Here is an 11,036-nt window from a genome sequence, read left to right on the forward strand (position 1 = left end):
AGAAGACCTGTTTGATTTCCAGCACCCATGTTGGATAGTTCACAACTGCTTGTAACTCTAGTTCCAGGGGATCTGATGCTTCTAGCCTCAGCTTGCACCTGCACTCATCTGCAAACACCCCACACCATAATGCAATTAAAAAAAAACCCACAAAATATATACTTTAAAAAGTTAAAAATTCATGCCACAATGCACTATATTAAAACAAGTCTTTTGTCTTAGTTAGGATTTCTATTGCTGTGAAGAGATGCCATGACCATGGCAACTTTTATAAAGGAAAACATTTAATTGGCATGGTGGCTTACAGTTTCAGAGGTTCAATCCAGTATCATCATGATGGGACTTGGCCATGTGTAGGCAGACATGGTGCTGGAAATGTAGCTGAGAATTTTATATCTTGTAGGCAACAGGAAGTGGACTGTCTCATAGGGTGTGGCTTGAGCATATAGGAGACTTTAAAGCTTGTCACCACAGTGACACACTTCTTCCAACAAGACCACACCTACTCCAATAAGGCCACATCTCCTAGTACTTCCACTCCCTTTGGGGGGGCATTTTCGTTCAAACCACCACATTTCACCTTAGTCATTTTCTGGGAGGGGATATGGGAAGCGAGACACAAACAAGACACTACACCCGGAAGCTGTGAGAAAAGTGGGTTCACTTAAAACCGAAGGTTATGGTGGTGAAAATGACCATAAACAGAGCTGGGCACACCTGTAATCCAGCTCCTGGGAGGCTGCTGTAAGTTACATAGGACCTTAAATAGGTGTCAGGAATCCCATTACTAGGAATTCACTCCAGAGAAGAATATGTACACATGCATATCTAAATATGGCAGCCTTACTCAAAATAGCCAATGTCTGCATACAACCCAGGTTCTCATCAGCTGGTGAATGGAATCAGCTTGTCTCATGTGTACATGATATGTCTTTCAATGGTAAAGATTGGGAAAATATCAGGGGCACCCTGCAACACTGATGGTATTCAAAACTAACCAACTAGAAACAAAGGCCCATATAACATAGGACTCTGTTTAGATGAAATTCTAACAAAGGCAAACTACAGTACCTTAGTCTTTCTTCAGTTACTATAACAAGACATCTGAGAATACATACTTTACACAGAAAGAGACCTTTCTAGGCTCATAGTTCTAGAGATTCAAGAGCATGGCCCCATTATCTGTTTGTTTTTTTTTTTTTTTTTTTTCAGTGAAGACCTCCTGATAGATGGCAGCATAATATTAAAAATGTGTGCCAGCAAGAGGGTAGATGATGAGATAGATAGCAGGGGACTAGGGAGGACCAAGTTTATGTCTGTATAACAACCTCCTATGGCCTACAACTCACTCCTGCCAGACCTGATCTACTGCTGAGACAGGGCATTAACAGATTCAAGGAGGCAGAGTCCTCATGACCCATTACCACCTACTAGCCCAACCTCGGGAACATTCCAATACTTCAACACTCCTACATTGGGACCAGGCAAACCACTTCTAAGCCCTGTCTATGGAGTTAGAGCATATCAGTAGTTGCTTTGGGTGAGGGGTAAGGAAACAAAGGTACCCAGGACACCAGGGCACATTTTGAGGTGACAGCACTGATAACTGACAATCACATAAATTAATAAAAATTGTCAAACTGTATGCTAAGTGGGTGAGTTGCACCATAAGTAAATCATAATTTAGTATGATGCTAAAAAGTCCATATAGTATTTAAAATTTTAGAAACATTAATTTAAGTCACATTACATTAAGATTTAGGTCAAATCAGAAACACTAACCACGGTCTCTAAAGTCTTGATTTATTTGACTTTAACCTTGGGTCTTCTGATGTTCATTATCTTGTCCCCTCATCAATGTGATAATACTATCTTTGCTCAGGGACTTCTTATAGTCTTTGGTTTGTAACACCTTTACTCCTCCACTTGGTATCCAAAGAGCAACTATGTCTCCTTTGTCTCTGTATAAAAGGCTCACTTCCCCAAACACATTCCTCCATACACCCCTTCACTAAATGAGGTCACTGGGCCATTCCCTACTGTACTGTCCATTTAAAGTCTATCTCACATCTGTCATTGTTTATTTCACGATGGTTTGTTTAATTTTCATCCTTCTACTTGAACATAAGCACTAGGAGAGTAGGTCTTATTACATACCTTTATCTCCAGTGTGCATCTGCCTCCTGAACTGTTTTACATAAAATGAACAAGCAGGTTAGTTTATTTACTCAGAATTTCTAGAGGTGGAAACCAGAATATTTAAAAGGGTTCTCTACAAAATACTTGACTGCTAATGTAAAAATGAAAACTTCACAGAAGTGGTTGTCTCTTCTCCCTTTCTCATCCTCCACCTCCTCCATCTCTTCCTTCTCCCCTTCCTTAAATTCTTAGCTGAACAAATTGAGATCTTACACTCAGAGATTCTTCCAGGCTTAAGCTATTTCAGGAAAGCATATAGGAGAGAAATTGGATCTCACTGTTCTCCAAATGCTTGTGTGTGTGTGTGTGTGTGTGTGTGTGTGTGTGTGTGTGTGTGACAAAGTGTACAGATCATCTTTTAACTGCTCATTTCTCTGTAGGGAAAAAACTCTTCCCCAAAACTCCCCAAAGAAGAGTAACTTTCAGGGATGATATCTTTCTTTATTTCTCTATTTGTTTGTTTATGTGCCTGTGTGAGTTTATGTGTACCACATGCATGCAGGAGCCACCAAAGGTCATAAGACTGTGATGGATCCCCTGAAATTGGAGTCTCAGACAGGTGTGAGTCACTGTGTGGGTATTGGGAACTGAACTCTAGTTCTCTTTAAGAGCACTGGTTAAGCACTCTTAACCTCTAAGCCATCTCCAGCTCCCCAGGAAGACTTTTAAAGCTTCCGAAGCCATCCTTCCATTGGGTGCCTGTTTACTCACATGGGGCTCTTTTAATGACTTGTGCCATAAGCTAACATACAGAACCATATTTTTAAGACACATTGCTGTTATGGGTTTATTGTAGCCATGCATGATGTAAACTTGCTTTCTTTATGAGCATTCACTTTTTCTCAATGGCTCCACACTTGAATATCCAGCTACCTACTGGCTATCAGAAGTTGGATGATAAAGTTGAGCAAGATGATTTGAGTCTACCACTCACTTGTGGAACCCTTTTATATTAGAGTTGATATGAATGATGACTTATACATTTTCAGCAGAATATAGTTTTCTCCAACAAACTACTAGTAGTTGAGTGCAGAATACCCTTAGTATGTACAGAACATCCATCCCCAAAGAATCCACATGTTGCCTCTAAGTAGCCTTTCTGAAGTTAATTCCTCAAGGTGCTTTCATCTTCAAACAATCAGTTTGCCAATCCAGCATGATTCGACGTAGCTTTCACATGGCAAATGGTCTTCAGAATGCAGAGTGTATTTTTCTCTCAGATACTAAGGGGATAGTAACATAACTTTCCGTGGCAGTCATATACTGTGGATAAACATGGTTTGTGAACAGAACAGTTATTTTTTCCTTGAGGAGTCATCCAATGTTCTTCTGGGTTGTCCATTAATCCTGTCTTGGGATTTGTCAAGAGCATCATTAAAAGTCAAGTCAGACTTACGTGACCCCACCTGAATAGCATAGCCCTATATGTGGAATGGGGGTGGGGGATGGGAGGGGAGGGTGGTCAGGGTGCATGTGAGGGGGGAGACAGGGTAAGAGGGAGGGAGAGAGGGAGGAAAGGAGGAAGAGAGGGAGAGGGAACTGGGATGGACATGTTAAAAAAAAAAAAAAAGCCAAGTCAGCAGGGGGAGCTGTTTGCTAATGTTCACATGTCCCAAAGTGGGGCCATTTCCAACTTTCCTTCAGCATAGCTAATGTGGGCAGAGCTAAAATCTGGGCAGAGCTAAACATAATTAGCTTTACATCCTCTTTTGTGATTTAAGTATTCATTGCCTGCATTCATTCGTTCCTCATCACCTAACATTTACCCTTTCTTGTTCTCTGTTCTAAGTGTTGTCCTGTATGCACATGGGTATGTTGTGTTATAGGATAGGATCCAAATATGTAAAAGAATATCCATATATATATACATATATATATGGATGATTATATATATAATCAACCAACCATCTGGACAGCCCTGAGCACTGAACAGTCTTTCTGCTGGGATTGTGGGAAGGAGATTATGGAAACAAAGCCAAATGCTGGCCCAGGACTCTGTGTAGTTGAGGCAATCCTCTTGTCTCGTTGTTCAAGTGTGAGATTTCAGGTATCAGTCATTACTTCTGCGCAACTCCTCAAAAGTTGTTTCACTTGTGTTTTGGCTTCAAATACTTTTCTTATGCAAATATCTCCCAATTCGAACCTCCAACCCAGACTTTTCTGAGCTGGACTCTTCTATCTCTTTACATGACAGCTCACTATTGCTTGTAACAGGACATGTAAGCTTCCCATGTCTGAAACAGAACTCCAGGCAGCCTTGCTTGTGACTTTATTTACTCATTATTTGATGTTTTCAGTGAGTTCTTGCAGTCCAGGCTTCCAGTTTTCTTGGGAAGATATGTGTTTTCTTTGATATTTTATCCTGATTGTTCATTTGTCTTTCTGAAAGTCCTATTATTCAGACTTCCAGTTTCCAAGGAAATATGACAGGAGGTAGAATGCTTGACCAGTGTGAATGAGACTCTAGATGTGACCCTCATGATAGACAAAAGCAATAACAAAATGAAGCAGACAAATACAAAACCATGTTCTGCTTCCTAGAATCATATCCCCATTTTTAGTTTTCTTACGGTTCATCATTTTATCTTTGTCCTCACTTTCTGTAGAAGTCCCGACTTTCATTCCCATTTTTACATTCTGTAGGCTCCTTTGGTATTGTTCTTATATAATATTCAGTTCTTTTTTCATGGATGCAATGATGCATTACCCCTCAGAATACATAGATTGTAGTTCTTTTGTTGTTAACGATGCATTACTTACATTTGTTTGCTTATTGACACAGCATTTCATGTAATTCAGACTGGACTCGTTTTCACTATGTAGCCTATTTCTGCCTCTACCTCCCAAGTGCTAGACTCACAGGTATGCACTAGCCTATCTGATTTCAGCAACAGTTTTTGTATTATCAAAAGTGGTTTATTTCTTCTGTGTGACCAAGACATCTCTTCTGTCTTAGTTGGAGTCTCTGTGTCTCTCTATCTCCTCTCTATCTTCTTCTCTGCTTTTTCCTATTAGTATTTTTTGCTGTTGCTAGTGGGTCATTCTACCTTTTATTTGTCACATGCCAGGTAAGGTTCTTTGAGGTGGCTGAAGGACACATCTCTGTTATAAGTTAAATGACCTCAGGTGTAAATGTGTATATAGTTCTGTGTCTCCTCTGCAGAGTTAATGGCCACACTGTGATTACTATCACCATAGAGACCTTAGCACTACCCTGAACACATCTAGTGAGCCCAGTTTGGAAGGTTGAGATGTTAGAACACATATGTGTATGTAGAAGTATTGTTCAAGAAAGCAAAAACTAAGAATGAGGGTACCCTTCTAGAAATCAGACCATGGTTTTTTATTTGTCTATTTCATTTTGTTATTGCTTTTGTATTGTTCTTGTCTCATGAATGCAATGATATTTTACCCCTAAGAATACGTAGGTCATAGTTCTTTTGGTGTTAACGATGCCTTGAACTCCTAGTCTTTACTCCTCTACCTCATTATTATATGCATTTTTGTTAAAGTAAAAATGCAATATTTGAAGCTTAGCATTTTTAAGAAAGTGAATTTTCATTTTACTTGAAGGGTTTCCTTTAGAGCAGATACATTTTCAGAAATTGTGCAGGGAAAGCACATAATAAGTACAGTGCCAAGCTTTGTGGTATAGTCTGATAATGAGCATGAGATTTTTTATGCTGGTGTAATTTTAATTTCCTTGAGTGTGATCTTGCAAAGTTTGGTTTGGCTCCACTCCTTGAGAGTGCATGATTTCATTTGAACTGTTTTTATATTGAACTCTGTATGGATTCTGTTCATTTACAGGAGACAAAGTGATTTTAATAATGTAATGGATTTCTGGATTATCCTGGGAGTCTTTATCCTCAGTGAGGAAGTGGAAACATTCACAGGTGCTTTTCTAATCCTTTATAAATGTCCATGATCAGGCTCAGGCTCAGGCTCAGACTGGATAATAACCTCTCCCCATCACTGTACATACTTCACCCATGCTTGATTGACTCTTTTCTGACTCCATGGCCTGTGGAGAAACATGTGATCAAACTTGGAGTTGAGTATCTCTAAGAAGAATATATATCTCAGTTATTAGGATTAAAGGATTCCAGAAATTGGATCCTAAGCTCATCCCAAGCCTAAATTGACAACATATGGCCTGCAGGCCACAGTTCATTTGGCACTGAAGTAAGTGGTTCAAACTGAAAAATCTCTCAGAAGAATTTCAAACCTCATGCTTCACTCCCCACTTTTCACATAGGTGATGATGATACTTAATCAACCTCTCATTCCAATTTTTACTATTATTTTAGTATGTGTGTGCTCAGAAGCCATACCTACAGATATGGATATGGTTATGGGGGCCAGGGGACAACCTTGAGTGGTGTTCATGAGCCGTCATCTACTTCTCTTTATGACAGAATCCCTTACTGCCCTGAAGCTTGCTAAGCAGGCTAGGTGGCCTACTAGCCAGATCCATGGCTCCGCCAGTTTCCGCCTCCCCTGTGTGCATGTTACAAACATTCACCACTAGTGACTTTCTAAATGTGGGTTCCAGGGATCAAACTCCATTCCTCATGCTTGCAAGGTAGGCGCTTCTAACTGAGCCACCTCCTTGGCCTTGTGCTGATTATTTCTCTTTAAGGTTCTCTTTTGTTTCAGTATTGGAACCCTGGGTCTTAACATCTTGCCTAGACAGAACCTATGCTAGAATTCTGTCACAGAGCTACAGACTCAGCCTATTTGACCTCTCCCCCTCTCTCAGATTTGTGTATGTTAAAGTCAGTTATCTAAAGGGATCTGATCAGGGAGATGTCTCTGGTTCTTAGTGAATCATAAAAAAGCAAATGAGTTTCATGTTTTAAAATCCACTCTCAGAAAAATATTTGTAGTTAAATGAAAACTATTTTTTCTTGAAGAGTTAAGCTGTGCAAATGCTACCATTACAAGACAGAAAGGTTGAGGGGCAAATAAATGCATGAAAAAGTAATGAAACAAGAGGTGGCCTTGCTTTATGACATCCCACACCACGGTGACTGATTTAAGTTCAAAAGACATTATGTGTCAGTAGTGGTGTGAAATCCATGCAGAAGAAAACAGTAGGACAGAGCCTTAAAATAAACCCTGGAGAAATATCTTTATTTCAGAGGCTGACTTTCAAGCCACAAATAGCAAGCTGTCACTCGGCCGAACCAGCAGCAAGCACTGGGACATCCGGTTCATTAATGACTGTCACCATGGGGAAATCTGTCCCTCTAAGTGTAGTTTTGAGTCACTAAAAATGCAAATATTTGTCTTCCACAAAGTTCTGTTTTGATGAACTTTGTGAAGAGTTTAGGGGAGCAGTAAAAACTTAGTGCAGCTGGGCGTGGTGGTGCGTGCTTTTAATAACGGTACTTAGGAGGAAAAAGCACATGATCTCTGTCAGTTCTGAGTTCAAGGCCAGCCCTGTCTATATAGTGAGTTTCAGGCTAGCCAGACCTTGCCTTTAAAAAACAAGCAAGCAAGCAAGCAAGCAAGCAAGCAAGCAAACCAACAAAAAAGTTTAGTGAAGTTCAGAAGAGGACAAAAATCTAGTTCCATTTGTCCATCCATCCACCTGAAAACCACTCACACACTCACCCACTGACCAGCCCACCTGTCATCCATCTTCAACTGCACATTTTCTTTAATAATTCAACACATATTTATTGAATCTCATCTTTGTACACTGAACCAGATTCTGATAATGTATCAGGAAGCAAACAGATACTGTCTTTGTCTTAGTGGCACTTTATAGCCAAATAGTTGTGATAAAGGTTAAGTAGCTGATGGCTATAAATTAGTACAAGAGTTTTGATGCAAAGTCACAGAGTACAATGAGAAAAACATAATGGAACACTGGACCTAGTCTGTGAATTAGGACAACTCTCATGATAAAGAGGCTTAGTCCTCCATAACATTCACTTTTATTAAGCATTAGAAACAATATGGAGGTGATTTAAAGTGTATGGGAGAGTATGTACAGATTGTAGGCAAATTCTATGCCATTTATTTTGTGTAAGATACTAATGTGGCCACAGATTTTGGTACTTAATATCTCATCCATCATCTGTGTCTGATTGCATGGTAATGCAGACCATATAATGGAAACCAGTGACAAAGTGCCACTGCATAGCTTGCAAAACAGGAAGGATTTCATAAAATTGATGAGGGTGACATTGGAGAAATACTAAGCCATTTGTAAATTTGAATCTAGCAAAATCAAACCATGCAAGAAAAAATTTCAAGTTTTTCTTTTATTTAAAATAGATTCTTTTTTCATATAATATATCCTGATTATAGTTTTCCCTCACTCTGCTCCTCCTAACTTCTTCCCACCCCTTCTCCTCTCCCATCCTCTTCCCTCCCTTCCCCTCCCCTCCCCTCCCAAACCATTTCCTTTCAGTCTCTTCTTAGAAAACAGCAGTCTTCTACATGAAAACAACCAAATATGACAAAATAAAACAAAATAAGATGAAGCAAAAACTATCATATCAAAGTTGGATATGGCAACCCCATAGGAGAAGAGTCCCACCAAGAGCAGACACAGGGACCAGAGACCCAGTTGTTCTCATAGTCAGTTCTCATAGCCAGAAGTCCCATAAAAATACTAACACAATATTCAGAGGACCTGGCACAGACTTGTGTAGGATCAGTGCTTGCTGTTTAGTTCATATGTGACTTGCTTAGTTGATTTAGAGGGCCTTGTTCTCCTGGTGTTCTCCACCTCCTGGTTCTAACAATTTTTCCACCTCCTCTTCCACAAGATTCCCTGAATTCTGAGGGGAGGGATTTGATGGAGACCTCTACCTTAGACTGTCTCACCATGTAATGTTCGGGCTGTGGGTCTCTGCATCTATTGCCATCTGCTACAGGGAAAATCCTCTTTGGTGATGACTGCAGACTGCTCTATAGCAGAATATCATTAGGAATCATTTTATTAATACATTTTTTTAGACTAGTAGTAGTGTTTTGTTTTTTGTACCCTATATCTCTGGGCTGTATAGTCTCTGGTTCTTGTTAGGGTGGAGCATCCTTTGGGTATATGTCTAAGAGTGGTATAGCTGGGTTTTGACGTAGATCAGTTCCACACTCTCTGAGTTCAAGGCTATTCCCTGCTTTCCTCCTCTTTCAGGTTCAGTGTATCTGGTTTTATGTTGAGGTTTTTGATCCATTTGGAGTTGAGTTTTGGGCAAGGTGTTTGTTTGCATTCTTCTACAGGCTGATATCCAGCATGACCAGTACCATTTGTTGAAGAAGCTATCCTTTTTCCAGTGTGTGTTTCTGGCTTATTTATCAAAAATCAGATGTCCATATGGTTTGGACTTATATCTGGGTCTTTAATTTGATTTTATTGATTTATGATCTTCATGGCATGCACATGTACAACACACAATAAATAAATGTAATAAAAGTTTTAAAAAATCATTTATCTTATATTCTAGTCTTGAAAGTAGTGTGAGACTAAAGATGCTTTTAAGTTGCTGTCATATAAATTGTCACAAGGTACTCCCTGCTGTCCTACATTCCCAATTATAATCAGTACTTTGTTAAATAAAAGGCAAAGCAAATTTATTTTCAATTTAATTTCTGATGATGAAGTCTTGGTCAAACCTATTATTACTATGAGATTCTGATTCTCATTTAAAAATGGATTGAGTTGTGATGGCCATTTCCTGGAATCATCTGTACTTTGAACACTAAAGTCATGGCATTGGTACCTATGCACAATTTAGAGATTTGTTCAAAGTGTAGAGTTAGCAAGGAGGAGTGAGTAAGCAGCAAAGGCTCTCTGGTAGCAGCAGTGCCAAGGTGTTCAGACTGGGGCTTCAGTATCAGATAAACAGAGATGGCTGGAAGCAAAGGCATTGCCTCTCAAGGCAGCCAGTGTGATAGCATGGGCTTTAGGGGTTCAAATACCTGGGTTCTCTCCCACTTTGTGTGAACCAGGAAAAATTACTTCTCTTTGATTTCTTCTTTGAAAATTAATACATAGGGAAAAGGCCAGTATATGATATATCTAAGTTATGATAAGCTAATCAAGACATCGCTGTTCTGTCCCCTTCCTTGGGGACTTGGAGAGACAGCAATAGCATAGATAAATACTTTTATCTGTGGTTGATCAGCTTTGGCTGGGTTTGAAGTTGCCCCTTGTACTGGGGAGTTGTCAGTAAGAACCTAGACACATTAACCAGCCATAAAAGAAGGGCCACTTTGAATAATTGAAAATACATTCTTATATAACATGAAAACAGCAGCAGGGAACAAGAGGTAGTTTTTTTTTTTTTTTTAACTCTTTTAATCCAGAGAATGGAAAATAACTCTGCAGCAATCAGCAGTTAGTTTACTTTGAACCACACATTCCGCAGGTCTCAGATGAGTGCCTGTTATTAGTACCACCATTTTCCGGATGATGACACTGAGGCCAAGGTCTCTGGCCAAGGCTTCCGAACTCACAAGGGAGCTGAGAAATCCAGGTCTCCTTCTCATCCCTTCTAGTTATCCCGGGTTCCTCCTTCTTAGTCATCTTAAGCAGTACACATGTCTCACAGTGACCAAGCAGTTCCAATTCTAATTGCCTCATGGATTGTCCTTTACTTAAAGAGTAACCACTGCTGGCATGTTCTTGCTTGTTTAAAAAGCTTAGTTAATTTGAGGTGAGGCTTTTTGTTGGCAGAAGAATGAGGATAGATGAAGACAGGTGAAAATTGTCAGTCAGTGAAGTCACTGTGTATTCATCAAATAATCAAATATTTATTTAGAAGTGCTTTGTATTAAGTAATACTTGGAATAAAACGTTTTGTTAGAAGGTTCCATCA

Source organism: Phodopus roborovskii, unplaced genomic scaffold (assembly GCF_943737965.1).
Source record: "Phodopus roborovskii unplaced genomic scaffold, PHOROB, whole genome shotgun sequence".
NCBI lineage: Eukaryota > Metazoa > Chordata > Mammalia > Rodentia > Cricetidae > Phodopus > Phodopus roborovskii.